The 13126-nt window shown below is 49.3% G+C and overlaps 1 long non-coding RNA gene across 1 annotated transcript in view; it reads left to right on the top strand.

Moving 5' to 3' along the window:
- The first annotated feature begins 1988 nt into the window (after positions 1-1988).
- Positions 1989-13126, top strand: part of LOC144124480 (uncharacterized) — a 35328-nt gene continuing 24190 nt past the window's right edge. The window contains exon 1 of the long non-coding RNA XR_013313196.1: positions 1989-2053. This is a non-coding gene — a long non-coding RNA (uncharacterized LOC144124480). The remainder of the gene's footprint in view (positions 2054-13126) is intronic.

The following is a 13126-nucleotide window of genomic DNA, read 5'->3' as shown; positions in this document are numbered from 1 at the left end:
ACGTTGTCATGGCCCTCGACATCAAAGGAGCCTTTGACAACGTAAGCCACGCCGCCATCATGGAAGGCATAAACGACACGAACTGCGGAAGGAGAGCCCATAACTACATCAGGGCCTTCCTAAGCAACCGAACAGCGACCGTAGGGCTAGCCGAGCTGCGAAGTGACGTCTTCGCCACACCCTGCAAAGGAACACCCCAAGGCTCAGTCATATCGCCGGTGCTCTTCAACATGTCAATGCTAAGACTGGCAAGAAAGCTCAAAGAGATCCCGGGTATCAAACACGCCATGTACGCCGACGACATAACCGTGTGGATCACCCAAGGATCGCTAGGAGAAAAACAAGACCGACTACAGGAAGCCGCCACCTGCGTAGAAGACTACGTGAAGGAGAGGGGCCTGAAATGCTCGACCGAAAAATCGGAGCTCATCAGAATAGGGAGACACCCTACCCAAGCCCCACTGGACGTCGTCCTCGAGGGACAACCGATCCCGGAGAAAAACATAATCCGCATTCTGGGCATGTGGCTACAGAGTAGCCGCAAATGCAGCCACACCATCACCCTGCTCAGGAAAGCCACGGAACAAGTAGGAAGAATGATCAGCCGAGTATCCCAAAGAAGATACGGAATGAAGGAAGACGACACCCTAAGACTCGTAAACAGCCTAATCGTCAGCAGGGTCACATACTCGCTGCCCTACCACGCAACAACAAAAGCGGAAAGAGAGCAAGCCGACTGTATACTAAGGAAGGCCTACAAGATCGCTCTGCACCTACCCAGGAACACGTCAAATGAAAAATTACTCCAGCTCGGAGTCAGCAACACCTTTGACGAGCTAGCAGAGGCTCAAATGGGTGCGCAATTGACGAGGCTCAGGGGCTCCCCCACAGGAAGGGCGCTCCTAAAAAGGCTAGGTCGGAACGCAAGTGGTCTGGCTGACAGATACACAGAAGTTCCAGACGACCTCAGAAGAACTTTCAACGTGGGACCCTTACCTAAAAATATGGATCCCAACCTACACGAAGAAAGGCGGAGAGCCAGGGCCGAACAGATAAACAGAAGGCTAGGCCAATCCGAAAGCACACTATACACAGACGCTTCTATGTACGCAAGAGCAGAGAAACGCACAGCCGCGGTAGCGGTGGTCAACGGTACAGGGGAAACTATCACCTGCGCTTCAGTAGGGGTGTCAGGGATAGCAGAGGCCGAAGAAATTGCCGTCGCGCTAGCGATAGCCGAAGGCTACAGAAAAGGTCGCTCCCTAAATATCCTAACGGACTCGAAAGAAACATGCAGAAACTATACGAAGGGCAATATCAGCGGCACTGCCCTCAGAATAATCAGCGAGGCGGCAGCCTCAGCTGAAAGAATACCCATACAACATATAATCTGGGTGCCAGCCCACGCAGGCGTAGCAGGAAACGAAAGGGCGGACAGTCTAGCTCGAGGGCTCACTTACCGAGCAGGCTTATCGATCGTCTCGGAGTCACGGCTACTCATATGCGAGGGGGGCTACACAGAGACCCTACAACTATATAGGGGAATCAGAAAGAGATATCCATCACCACACAAAGCACTAAATAGGGAAGAGGCTGTAGGATGGCGTAGGCTACAGACGAACACCTTCCCTAACCTACACACATACAACAAGATATCACCAACGCAATTCAGACCAGACTGCCCCTGGTGCGGCAGTACGCCCACACTCTATCACATCACCTGGGAATGCAAGAGAAACATAGCATTCCACAATCAACAAACACCGAGTGCGGAGCAATGGGAGAGCTGTCTCTTCAGCAGCGAGCTTGAGGTCCAGAGGGCCTTGGTAAAGCACGCAACTGAAGCGGCACAACTCAGTGGAGCCCTGGACTGAGGGCCCACTCTTGCTTGAAGACTCAAGTCGCCAGCACCCAAGCAAGACGACCAGGAAGTCTTCATCCCCGCGAACCTCTTGGAAAGAAATAAAAGTTTTCTCTCTCTCTCTCTCTTGCCGCGCCCTTGGCCAGCGGGCGAGAAATTTCCCTGCCGTCTCACATCCGTCTCGCCGTCATGGTAAGTGATTTTGCGTCTTAAATATCGTACGATAAAGACGCGAGCAGGCTTGTGTGGAGCGCTGAAGCACTGTACTGCGGAATGGAGCAAAACATTAGCGCAGTCTTCTTAACGACGCGCTGCCAGTGTATGGGTTGTTTTATATGACTATGCGCCAGCGCTTGTGCACCTGCATTGTCAGTCAATCCCACTGCCTGCGTTATAAGTTCGCCTTCATTCCGCAAAGCACCGCACGAGCGCTCTGTAGTAGAAGTCTGCTTGCGTCTGCACTGAAGTACACCTTGCAAGCGGCTGTATGTTTTCGGCATTGTTATTTTAGTGCCCTCCGAAGCATGTGTGTCATTTTAGTTTGGATATGTGCAGCATTTTTGGCCGCTCTTAATTTCATGCGTGTTCGCAGGACGAGGTACGCGGCATCGCTATTAACATAAAAAAAATCAGGTCGTATTTTCTAAAATGCCATGGTTCCCCACAAAAAACGTAATTTTGCTTATCGTGCGCGTCGCAGCAAATTTATGAATGTGCTCAAAGCTTCTGATGTGCATACTTGTATTTTGTCGTCATAGATTCGGCCGCCACATTTAGAATTCCAATCTGATTATTTGATGCTTTCAGTCAGTGGCGCAATCTCATTGTCACTGGAACACGAATCAAAGCGAGAAAGCAATGGCTGTCAGTTCTTGCCTTATGTTCTGCGGTTCGTTGCGGCATAACTTCGATGGGGGCATTATAAACGTGCTGTCACTATTTGTGAAAATATAACAGCTGCTTTAATTTCAAAGCATCACATACTTCATTGCCTTGCTCATTTATCATTATTGGAGTCAGTAATTCGAACGACATACATTTTATTCATAATGATTTGTTTGGTATCAAACCTGACTGGACATTGTTCTATACCGGTTCTAATCTATACAGGTTCTATACAGGTTCTAATGAATGTAAGTCGCATGCGCAAGTTAAATTGCGAACAGTGTTTTGAGGACGTGCTAGTAACAATGTTCTGTAAAGTGCTTAAAACTGCAGTCTCGAAAAAAAAAGTGTTAAACTTACACACCTACCTTGCACTATGATGGCAAAATCCAATAACTATATTTTTGTTCGAAAGTAAAGCCACCGAGCACAAGCTATATGCAATGTTTTTGTGTAATCCTTACTGCGAATCCTGCTTTTATCGACTTTGAGGACTTATAGACTGGATGAAAATAGTGCTCGAATAATATTTTCAAAGCGCGAGTGGAGCACGGAATTCAAAATTTCCTTTAAAAAGGTCCATTATGGGCTGCAAAAATAAGTAACAGTAATAAGCGGATTTTAAGGATACAATATACAAATGCATTTTTTAAAAAAACTTCTAAAGGTAGAGAGATAGCAAACATTATTTGTCCAATGTAGTGCTGCCCGCAAGTGGCATGTGCACCATTCAGGTTCTTTAACTTCAGGGATTCGGTTTTTATACCACAGTGAAGAGACGGTATACTTTTACGAGAAGAAAAATCTGTTGCAGGAATTTGGCACATAGATCTGTTACCGCGGTCTTGTTTTCAGTTTCATTGCGTGTCGTCTCCCCAACTCTGCTTTTCTTGCCCATTGCTAACCACCCCGTCAAGATACTTTCGGCTAGCGCCGGAGCCATGGTTTGTGTATTATTTACAGAAGTGCCGTATATACAGCGGAGTCAGATTAAAGACGTTTCCTTGCCGCCGCCGCTGGTCTCGCTTTGTTTTCGCGATGTACGGCAGTACGCTGCGACGTGACTGGGATGTCGTGTGTATGCATGCCGCCATGATCGTGCAACGCAGGCATCTAGGAGGAGGTGAAGACAGCGGTCCGATGCACTTTCTATCCAGCGTTCTTGCCCCGTTCCTTACAGTACTACTTCGCAACGGCATGGACGGAACGGGGCTCGTTGTAATATCTCAAAATTGAAGTTCGATTGGGCTTTGTTCATGATTACAAAGCGCATTCGAACCTGAATATTGTGATTAACTAACTAGCACCGTTCCGCCTATATAGTTAGCAGTTCTAGTAGCCCTGTAAGAAAGCAAAAATGCAATATTGAAAAACGGACCGCTGTCATCACCTCCTCCTATATGCCGGCATTGCAAAATCGGCGCCTGCATAAACACGACACCGAGCCACCGCTCAGCGTATCGCCGCGGTTGAAACCTCCCATTGCAAACCGGAAGTGCATCGTATTTTTTGGCGTAAAAATCTACAACAAATAAACTCCCATTGTCAACCGCAAGTGCTTCGTATTTTTGGTGTAAAAATTTACACCCAATCTGCTCCCTTCGCCAATCGTAAGTCATCCGTATTTTTTGATGCTGAAATCTACCCTAAGTCTAACGGTGAACCTCGATTTGGGAGGACGCTAGAGGGCAAGCCAAAAACCATCTGGGTTGATTTGTGTTTTAGTGTGTGCGTGCGGTACGTAAGAAGTTTTTGAGAACTCCATCCGCGTAAGAACGTCCTCCGCAGCGCAGTGGCCATCTGTCAGCTTGCGAGTTAAGTCACACTAACACAACACTAACGAGGCCGCACATTCAACAAAAACACGCTGAAAAAAGCCATCACAGCTAGGCTGCTCGGCAAAAGAATGAGGGCGCGATCTCCGACCCTTAAATTCCTCTTCTTGCTGTTCCTGTCATAGTATCTCCTCTGGGACTAATGGCCACGTAACAAATCTTGATGTGCCGATCTCACAGTTTCCTCGAGACGTTCTCTAAGATCGAGAACATAACCATATGTCGTCTTCGTGTCTTCTCCCACAGGGACTGCGTTTCAGCGTACTCAAAGAAGTAGTGTAGCACACGGCCGATAGTATGTACGGGGCGCTCAACCCCGCCACCGGCGAACAAAAGCTCAGCGCTAAAGTCGCCTAACGGTAAACGCTTTAAAAGAAAACCGGTAACGTTATTTTTCCCACATCCTTGATGCATAACGAGGAAATTTTTTTTAATTACGAAGACAGCAGATCGATAATGATTTAGGCAAAAAAAATATGACTACTCACAACCATCTGTTTCTGGTGGCAATGGGAACGAAAGCTTTGGAAAGCGGACAGCTACAGGCGACGCAGATGGTGTCATGCGGAGAGCCGCGGCCGCTGCATGGCTGCACTATCTACCTGCTTCTGGTTTAGTTTACGGGGGTTTAACGTCCGAAAGCGACTCAGGCTATGAGAGACGCCGTAGTGAAGGCCTCCGGAAATTTTGACCACCTGGCATCCTTTAACGTGCACTGACATCGCACAGTACACAGGCCTCTAGAATTTCGCCTCCATCAAAATTCGACCACCGCGGCTGGGATCGAACCCGCGTCTTTCGGGCCAGCAGCCGAGCGCCATAACCACTCAGCCACCTGCTTCTAAGGATTTACCTAGTTCCCCGCAACTGCGCTGCAGAATCAGAAATGATGATGATGTAGGCCAGCTTCACTGGTTTTGTTTTTTTAATTTTCGCATAATGTGCGAGAGAGTGATAAAGAGTAAGAAGGATGGAAGGGATCCAGAATGGTGTCCTGGTTTGCTACCTTGCACTGGGGAGGAGGGATACGGGGATTCAAAGGACACGGAGAAGAGGTGAGGAGCACCGTCAGTTTTTCATTCAAGCCAGTGGTTCTCACGAATGGTGTAGTAGGCTTTGAGATGACTGCGGCAGCCACGGTCCGAGCATCTAATCTTCTGTTAAAGGGCGATGATCAAGGCAGTCCAGAGTATAACACAGCGGGTCTCTCTATCGCAAAAGGCTGTCTACAATCCCAGTCGTTCATGTTGCGCTTACTGGCTGCTGAACTCAAATATAGCCTGAAGGGCTGCAGTTCAGTTGAGCCAGAGGAACTGCATGTGTACTATCGGCCAGAAAAGCAAGTGGACCACCGCTCAGGGCAGCGGAGCGGCTGCGGGGCCGCACCACAGCGCTTTTATCTTGCGCCGCTCGCTTGCAGCCAAAGTGCCCCGAGTGACAACCAACTTCGCCATCGCTCTTTAGCGGGGGCTTGTCGCGCTTGATAAATATCTAGTGTTGCGTTCAGCCGCTCTGCTGTTGAAGGTCTCGACGAAGGGGAGCGCGCATCGCCTATCAGTCGAGCACATCGGGCTTTTGCAGACCAATCGGACCGCCGCAGTCCGCCAAACGGCGGCAGTGCGACGAAACGAGTCGCAGTTGGTTGGGTTGCCCTTTTATATTGCCCTCATGTTAGAACTTACTGCCTAACCCCTGCCTTCACCGCTGGCGGATTTTAGGCCACGCTGTCAAAGACGCGACATCGGCAGCTACCGGAACGTGCGCTTTTTCACGCCAGTGCGACAAGTAACATATACGGCGAACATTGCTGCGGGCGCTGTTCCTCTTTCGAAACTTTCTTATCGGCACTGTCTCCGCAATAAGCTTGACATGCTGTTCAGGCCCTCCGTCGTTCTATCCAGGCTTAACTCAATTCACTCGATGTTTGCCTTGGTACAATAAATTTTGGTATTAAATGTACACAAAAGCAGTGTGCTAGTTTTTAAAACCAACATGCTTTTATATATGTCGTTATACTTTCGCTCGGACACCATACCTCAGGTGGAATCTTTGAGGTATCTATAGGCCTTATTTATGATGCCAGGATGGATAGTTGGCTCCACATCAAGACTAACGTTGAGAAAGGTGAGCGTGCACTAAGAATAAGTAATAGAAAATTTGGCATGCGCCGGGACACGCTTGTACTTCTAAACCAAGCCTATGTCAGATCCATTTTGGATCTTGGCTGCATACTCTTTTCTGGCTCCCCTGAATACAAGCTTCATCCGTTGCTGTTGTTAGAAAGGCGCGCATTACGCCTCTACCTAGGTCTCCCTCAATCAGTTTCCACCGCCGTTCTGCTATTATGTACCCGGAGGCTCGTATTCCTGACCTTAACTCCTGATTTCACCTTTTAACTGTCAGGACTTTTTAGCGGGCATTTGAGTCGGCTCCTTTTTCATCTCCCACCCAGCCCTCTTTCTCACTTTTCATTGGCCAAGGTTCCGCTTCCATTCAAGCTGTTTTTACTCAGGAATCGAACATTGGTGTGGATCTCAATTTTGTGCGTCGCGAATTGGTAATGCGTCCCCGACTTTCCGAAGGGGAACACTATCGCGTGCCGGTTCGAACGAAACACCAAAGAGAACAGACAAAACAAAACAGTCTTATTTGTAATTTAAAGAAAGAGAGCCGATACGAAACGAAAGCAAAAAAACACTCAACACGCGTACGTACAACACTACAGAACAAAGGAAAGAGCTCACCAGGTATTGAGCGTCCCAGGTGAAGCGGGGTCTGGGCAGACGCGAGTGGTTTTAGTTCGACACGTCGCTGGCGCTGCGTCGAAGGAATCGGTGGAAGGGAGCCAGGTGGTAGTAGGAGCGGAGAGCAACACAGGGACGTCGGGTGGATCCCCGTCAGAAGCCCCAGGAACTTGGCAGCGACAGGAAAAGCGTAGCCAGGTCCCGGCGATTGCGTCCGGAACGCCGGAGGCTTAATGCAGGCGATCCAAGGCCGCCGTTCGGCAGCGCGGACCCTAAGCCCATCGGCTGCTACCTCCACGCTTGCAAGGAACGCAGAAGGCTTGCGTAGGTAATCCAGGGGCGGCCCACGACAGCACGGACCCGACGTCCGACGACTGCCACCTCCGCTCTTGAATGACCCGTTCTCCGCTGCGCTGGCTCCCTTCACACCTCGGGTTTATGACACGTCAGCTCTCCGCTCCTCGTGCTCGCCACGCTCTTCGTCGCCGTCGCCTCGTACACACCATTCGCACGCGCACAAGCGCAACGCTGGGCTGGCACGCGCAGCGCTACGCTGCCCAACGCAGCACTGCTGACGAACCGCGTTCAAAAATTCCCCGGCAATTTCGTCTGCACATCACATATCCCCTCCTTCAGCAAATTGTTTTCACATAAAAAGAAATGCTGTTGGTGCGCACAACACTTATGTTCATGTGGTAAACAGACAAGTTAGACGCTGCCGAAGCCACCGAAGGCAGTTTACACAGTGCCGCATGGAGGCACATTGAAACACGCTCAGAAAGAACGTGGGGTCAAATATTATACATCTTGCAAAACGGTAAAATAAAAAAACATATAAAACATCAGGCACAAACTTTGCACACGTCTGTACCATAAAGGTGAATATGTACACAATGAACAACCCATAACCGCACAACGAAAGAAGAAGAAAAACAACCCACAACCACTACCCCATGCGTTTGCACAGGTTACCATTGCAAACAGCGGATAGTAGCACTGTACATTGGGTGTCACCCTCCGGCAATTTCTAAAACAGATTCTAAGACAGATGACGCCTGCACGGTTTCTTGGGACGCACGCTCTTCATATCTTTTCCGCATATTGATGTGGAATAACTTAGTGTGACCCAAGTCGATGCAATAATCCACGTCGTTCTTTTTTCCACTAACCACCATTGACCTTTCCACTGCATTAGCAGTTTATTGTGGCTGCTCGGAAAATGAATGAGGGCACGATCTCCAACCCTTAAATGCCTCTCCTTGCGGTTCCTGTCATAGTGTCTCCTCTGGGACTGTTGGCCACGCAACAAATTTTGATGGTCCGCTCTAACAGTTTCCTCGAGAGGTTCTCTTAGATCGAGAACATAACCATATGCCGTCTTCGTGTCTTCTCTCAGCTCTTCCATTGTCCAGAGCTCCCTGAGGACTGCGAGCGGTCCTCGCACATGTCCAAATATCAACTCAAACGGTGAAAACCCCGGACTCGACTGCGGCACCTCTCTGTAGGCGAACAGAAGCGAGCGATATAATGATCCCATGTTTTGGGCTGCTCCTCACTGAGCTTCCGCAGCATCTGCTTGAGTGTGCCGTTAAATTTCTCATCAACCCATTGTACATTCGGTGGTAAGGGGTTGTGCTCAGATGTTTCACCGCCAAGAGATCATTGAGCTCTCTCATCATTTGGGAACTGAAACAGGAACCCTGGTCACAAAGGATCTCTCTCAGGTAACCTATTTATGAAAACATCTCCACCAAACCTTCTGCCACGGTTGCTGAATCTATCTTTGGCAGAGCCATTGCGTCGGTATACCGCGAGGCAAAATCGACGAGAGTGAGAATGTATCTATTCCTTTTCACAGATGTGGGCGACAGCGGACCGACGATATCGACAGCGACGCGATCAAATGAAGTGTCGAGAAGAGGCAAGCGCCTCAAAGGAGCTATCCCTACCTTGCCTTTCGGGCACGTCCTTTGGAAGGTGTCGCACCGCCGGACATACTCTTAATCTCCTCCTGCACTCCTGGCCAGTAGTATTCTTCCAGAACTCGATCTGTAGTCTTCTTAATACCTTGATGCCCCGCCAACCGGCTATCGTGGGCAAGCGTTAATACCTGTGATCTGCAACGCTTTAGAAGTGCTACCTGCCGAACCTCTCTGCCAGAGGCTAGATAATAGAGGCGTTATTACAGCAACCCTTTTTCGACAGAATACGAGTGCGAAGTGCTTTACTTGCCATGGAACACCTTTCTTACTTTAACCCAACACGCATTCAATGACTCTTCGTCTCTTTGCTCTGTTTCTAGCATTTCCTTGGTGACCCTCATGACACCAACGCTTACAGCAGTCTTTTCCCTCCTTGGTCGAGAAACGTCCTTTAGGGCCCTCGCCCTCACCATTTTCACTCGCAACCTCGTCATTGACTATGCAAAACATAATTTAGCAACGCCCTTCGATCTCTTCCAATTATATCTGGATTTGACGGCTCACGGGCCTCTGGTATATTTCCATTTATGACATTTATGACATCGTACAATGGTGTCTCCATGCACTGTACTAGGGCCGTGCCAGTGAAATAAGGAGAAGCGATATAGACTTCTGCCTCGGGAACTTCCAGACTACAGCCATCAACAAGAAACACCGTAACTCTCGAGCTGGTGAGAGCTGAATCAGGAACTAGGGCCCTCCACACAACCACCGTATTGCTCCTCGTGCCCCGTCAAACACTAACGGGAAGACCTCGGAGCTCTCCTTCTAGTACAGGCATGTGTTGCGCGTCTGCAGGTTTTTTCCGGACAAGTCTGACCACCACAACCACTCCGCTGGTTCAAGCCTGTCTGCTGTTGTGTACACCGTTTCAGGCGCAACCCTCTCTGGCTGGACACAACAAGACGATTGTTCTGGTTTCCGTGCTTCCTTGAGCTGGAACTTGCATCATGCCTGTTTTTCAGCAATAAACGCAATAAAGTTGTTTTGGCTTAGACCAACAGTCGGCAGCATTTTGCCCAGGTCGGTTGCAAATGAGGCACCTTCCTAACTGTCTACTTGATGGAGCATCCTTCTCTCTCGGGATGCCCACCTGGAACGATCCTTTGAACGAAAAGTTTCTTTGCCGCAGGGCCTCTAGAAAGCTTTCTGCTGCTTCAGCCATTTTGTCCAGCGTCTTGAATTCTCTTTCTCGAAGGAAAATCGCCGGACGACTAAGACAGTTCTTCATGAGCTGTTCGGCCACCACCAAGTCACGTAAATCACTGAACGTTGTGGCCGTACCCGACGTCTCGACCCACCGATAAAAAAGACTGAGCAAACGTGCTGCGTATTGCTTTCCTGTTTCTTTGTCAAGCGGCATACTTTCACGAAACCTTTCGCGATAACTTTCTGCACTAAGCCGAAAATCTTGGAGCAGGGCTAGTTTTGCCTTATCATAATCCACTGAATCTGCTGGAGACAATCGACCGAACACATGGAGTGCCTCCCCAGTCAAAGGCATACTGAGTGCTGTAGCCCATTTTTCCTTAAGCCAGCTGTGCCTTCCTTCGATATGCTCAAAACGTTTGAGGCATGCATCGAAGTCATCCTTGCGATCTTCGAAAGGCGGGATCAATTTGTGTGGGCTAACCGCTACTCAATTACCCCCACAAGGTTCTGCGAGCCTTAATTCGAGCTGCAATCTACGCTGTTCAGCTTCTGCTAATGACTTTGCATGCTCGTGTTCGGCTTGTGCTTTGCGCTCCTCAGCCTCTGCCTGCGCCTTGGCGTTGTCGCGTTCGGCTTTTGCTTTTCGCTCTTCAGCCTCTGTCAGTGCCTTTTCGTGCTGACATTGAGCCTCACGTACGGCTGCACGTGCTGCGCGTTCCTTCTCTTGTTCGGCAGAAACCTACGAACGCAGCTCGGCGTCTTTCAACCCCAACTCTTTGCCTAATTCAATAATCTAAGTTAGCGTGCTCATCGTTTCTTTTTACGGACCCACAAAAGGGAGAAATAACTATGGAACATGGTACCAGCGTAAGAAGGACGAAGCGAGAAGACAACACGAGCACCGGCGTTCGTGTTGTCTTATTTATTTTTATATTTATATATTTATAATTTAAAAAAAAAGCCGATAAACAACAAGAACACCAGGTAGTGAGCCTCCCTGGTGAAGCGCGGATGCCTTGCAGGCAGGGCTGATGCGGGTGGTAGTACTGCGACGCGTCGCTGGCGCTGCGCCGAAGGAAGCGGCGGAAGGGAGCCAGGTTAGTAGCAGCTGAGAGCAGCATAGGGACGCCGAGTGGATCCCTGTCAGCAGACTCAGGAACTTGGCAGCAATAGGAAAAGCGTAGCAAGGTCCCGACGATGGCGTCCCGAACGCCGGAGGCTTAATGCAGGCTATCCAAGGGTGTCTGTCTCGTTTTCAGCTTTTTCAGTTTATAACCGCAAGTGCACCGACCTCTTTTCTCTACTGTTGACTACCAACATCTTATGTATCCACGGAAGGCTCGTGCGTGTAAATCTCGGCAGTGTGAGGCAGCGATGACACTCATGCGGGGCTGTATTCCGCGTTTAAATCTTTACTTTTGTATATGCGGGTTCAGTCCCACAAACTTTTTCGCGGCTTGTGGTGAAGTTGAAACATTGCAGCATTTCCTACTCTCTTGCCGAAGGTTTGGACATCAGAGAAGACACCTTGAAATTGCCATTACAAAGCTGGGACTCACTTTGTCGGTCACGATCCTCTCTTTCGGCGCGAGCACCAGAGGATTTGCATTGCATCAGGCTTGCGTCGGCGATCCAAGGGAGGCCTACGGCAGCACGGACCCAACGTCCAACGGTTAGCTGCCAATTCCACGCTTGAATGACCAGATCTCCGCTGCGCTGTCTCCCTTCACACCTCGGGTTTCTGGCATCCGCTCGTGCTTACCGCGCTCTTCGTCGCTCTGTCGCCTCGCACACACAATTCGCACGCGCAACGCTGGGCTGGCACGCGCAGCGCTACGCTGTCCGACGCAGCACTGTCGACGCTCCGCGTTCAAAAATCCTCCGACGATGTCATCTGCACATCACAGTATGTGGAGTTGGTTGGCCAACGTCCCCTATGGATGTTGCTTTTGGTTATATTTTTCCACCAAATGCGAAGCATCTACCTGAAGGGGCATTAACTGGACTCCTCTCTGATCACCTTGCCCATTTCTCGCACAATACCGTGATTGCTACAGATGCGTCTGGGGCCGGCCAACAGGCAGCGGTTGGTATTTTTTCAGTCTCTCTCTTGGAGCTTTTCGGTTCCAGTCCCGGGTTACACACCCATATTTCTAGCAGAGTTTATAGCTCTTGGGCTGGCTGCTTTGAAAATTGCCACAACTGTTTCACATGTGATATACCTCTCAGATTGTCTGTTTTGTTGGAGCTGGAGTCCACACGAAACGCTTTTTTGAGACGCTCACTACAGATTTTATTCTTGGATGGGTGGAGGTGCGCTTCGTTTGGATACCAGGTCACTTCTGTATTTTACAAAATGAAGGAGCAGATTTATTGGCAATATTAGCTCTAAATGTACATGTTGCCTGTAGCGTCTCTAATCTTGTTCTTTTCGGAATGTCTCGTTTTCAGCGTTTTTAGTTTATAACCGCCAAGTGCGACGATCTCTTACTCTCTACTGTTGACTACCAACATCTCATGTACCCATGGAAGGCTCGTTCGTGTAAATCTCGGCAGTGTGAGGGAGCGATGACACTCATGCGGTGCAGGATTCCGCGTTTAAATCTTTGCTTATGTAGATGCGGGTTCAGTCCCAAAAACCTTTGTGCGGCTTGTGGTGAAGTTGGA

Source organism: Amblyomma americanum, chromosome 3 (genome assembly GCF_052857255.1).
Source record: "Amblyomma americanum isolate KBUSLIRL-KWMA chromosome 3, ASM5285725v1, whole genome shotgun sequence".
Lineage (NCBI taxonomy): Eukaryota > Metazoa > Arthropoda > Arachnida > Ixodida > Ixodidae > Amblyomma > Amblyomma americanum.
Note: the sequence above shows the minus strand (reverse complement) of the source record. Positions and strands in the feature narration are given on the sequence as shown.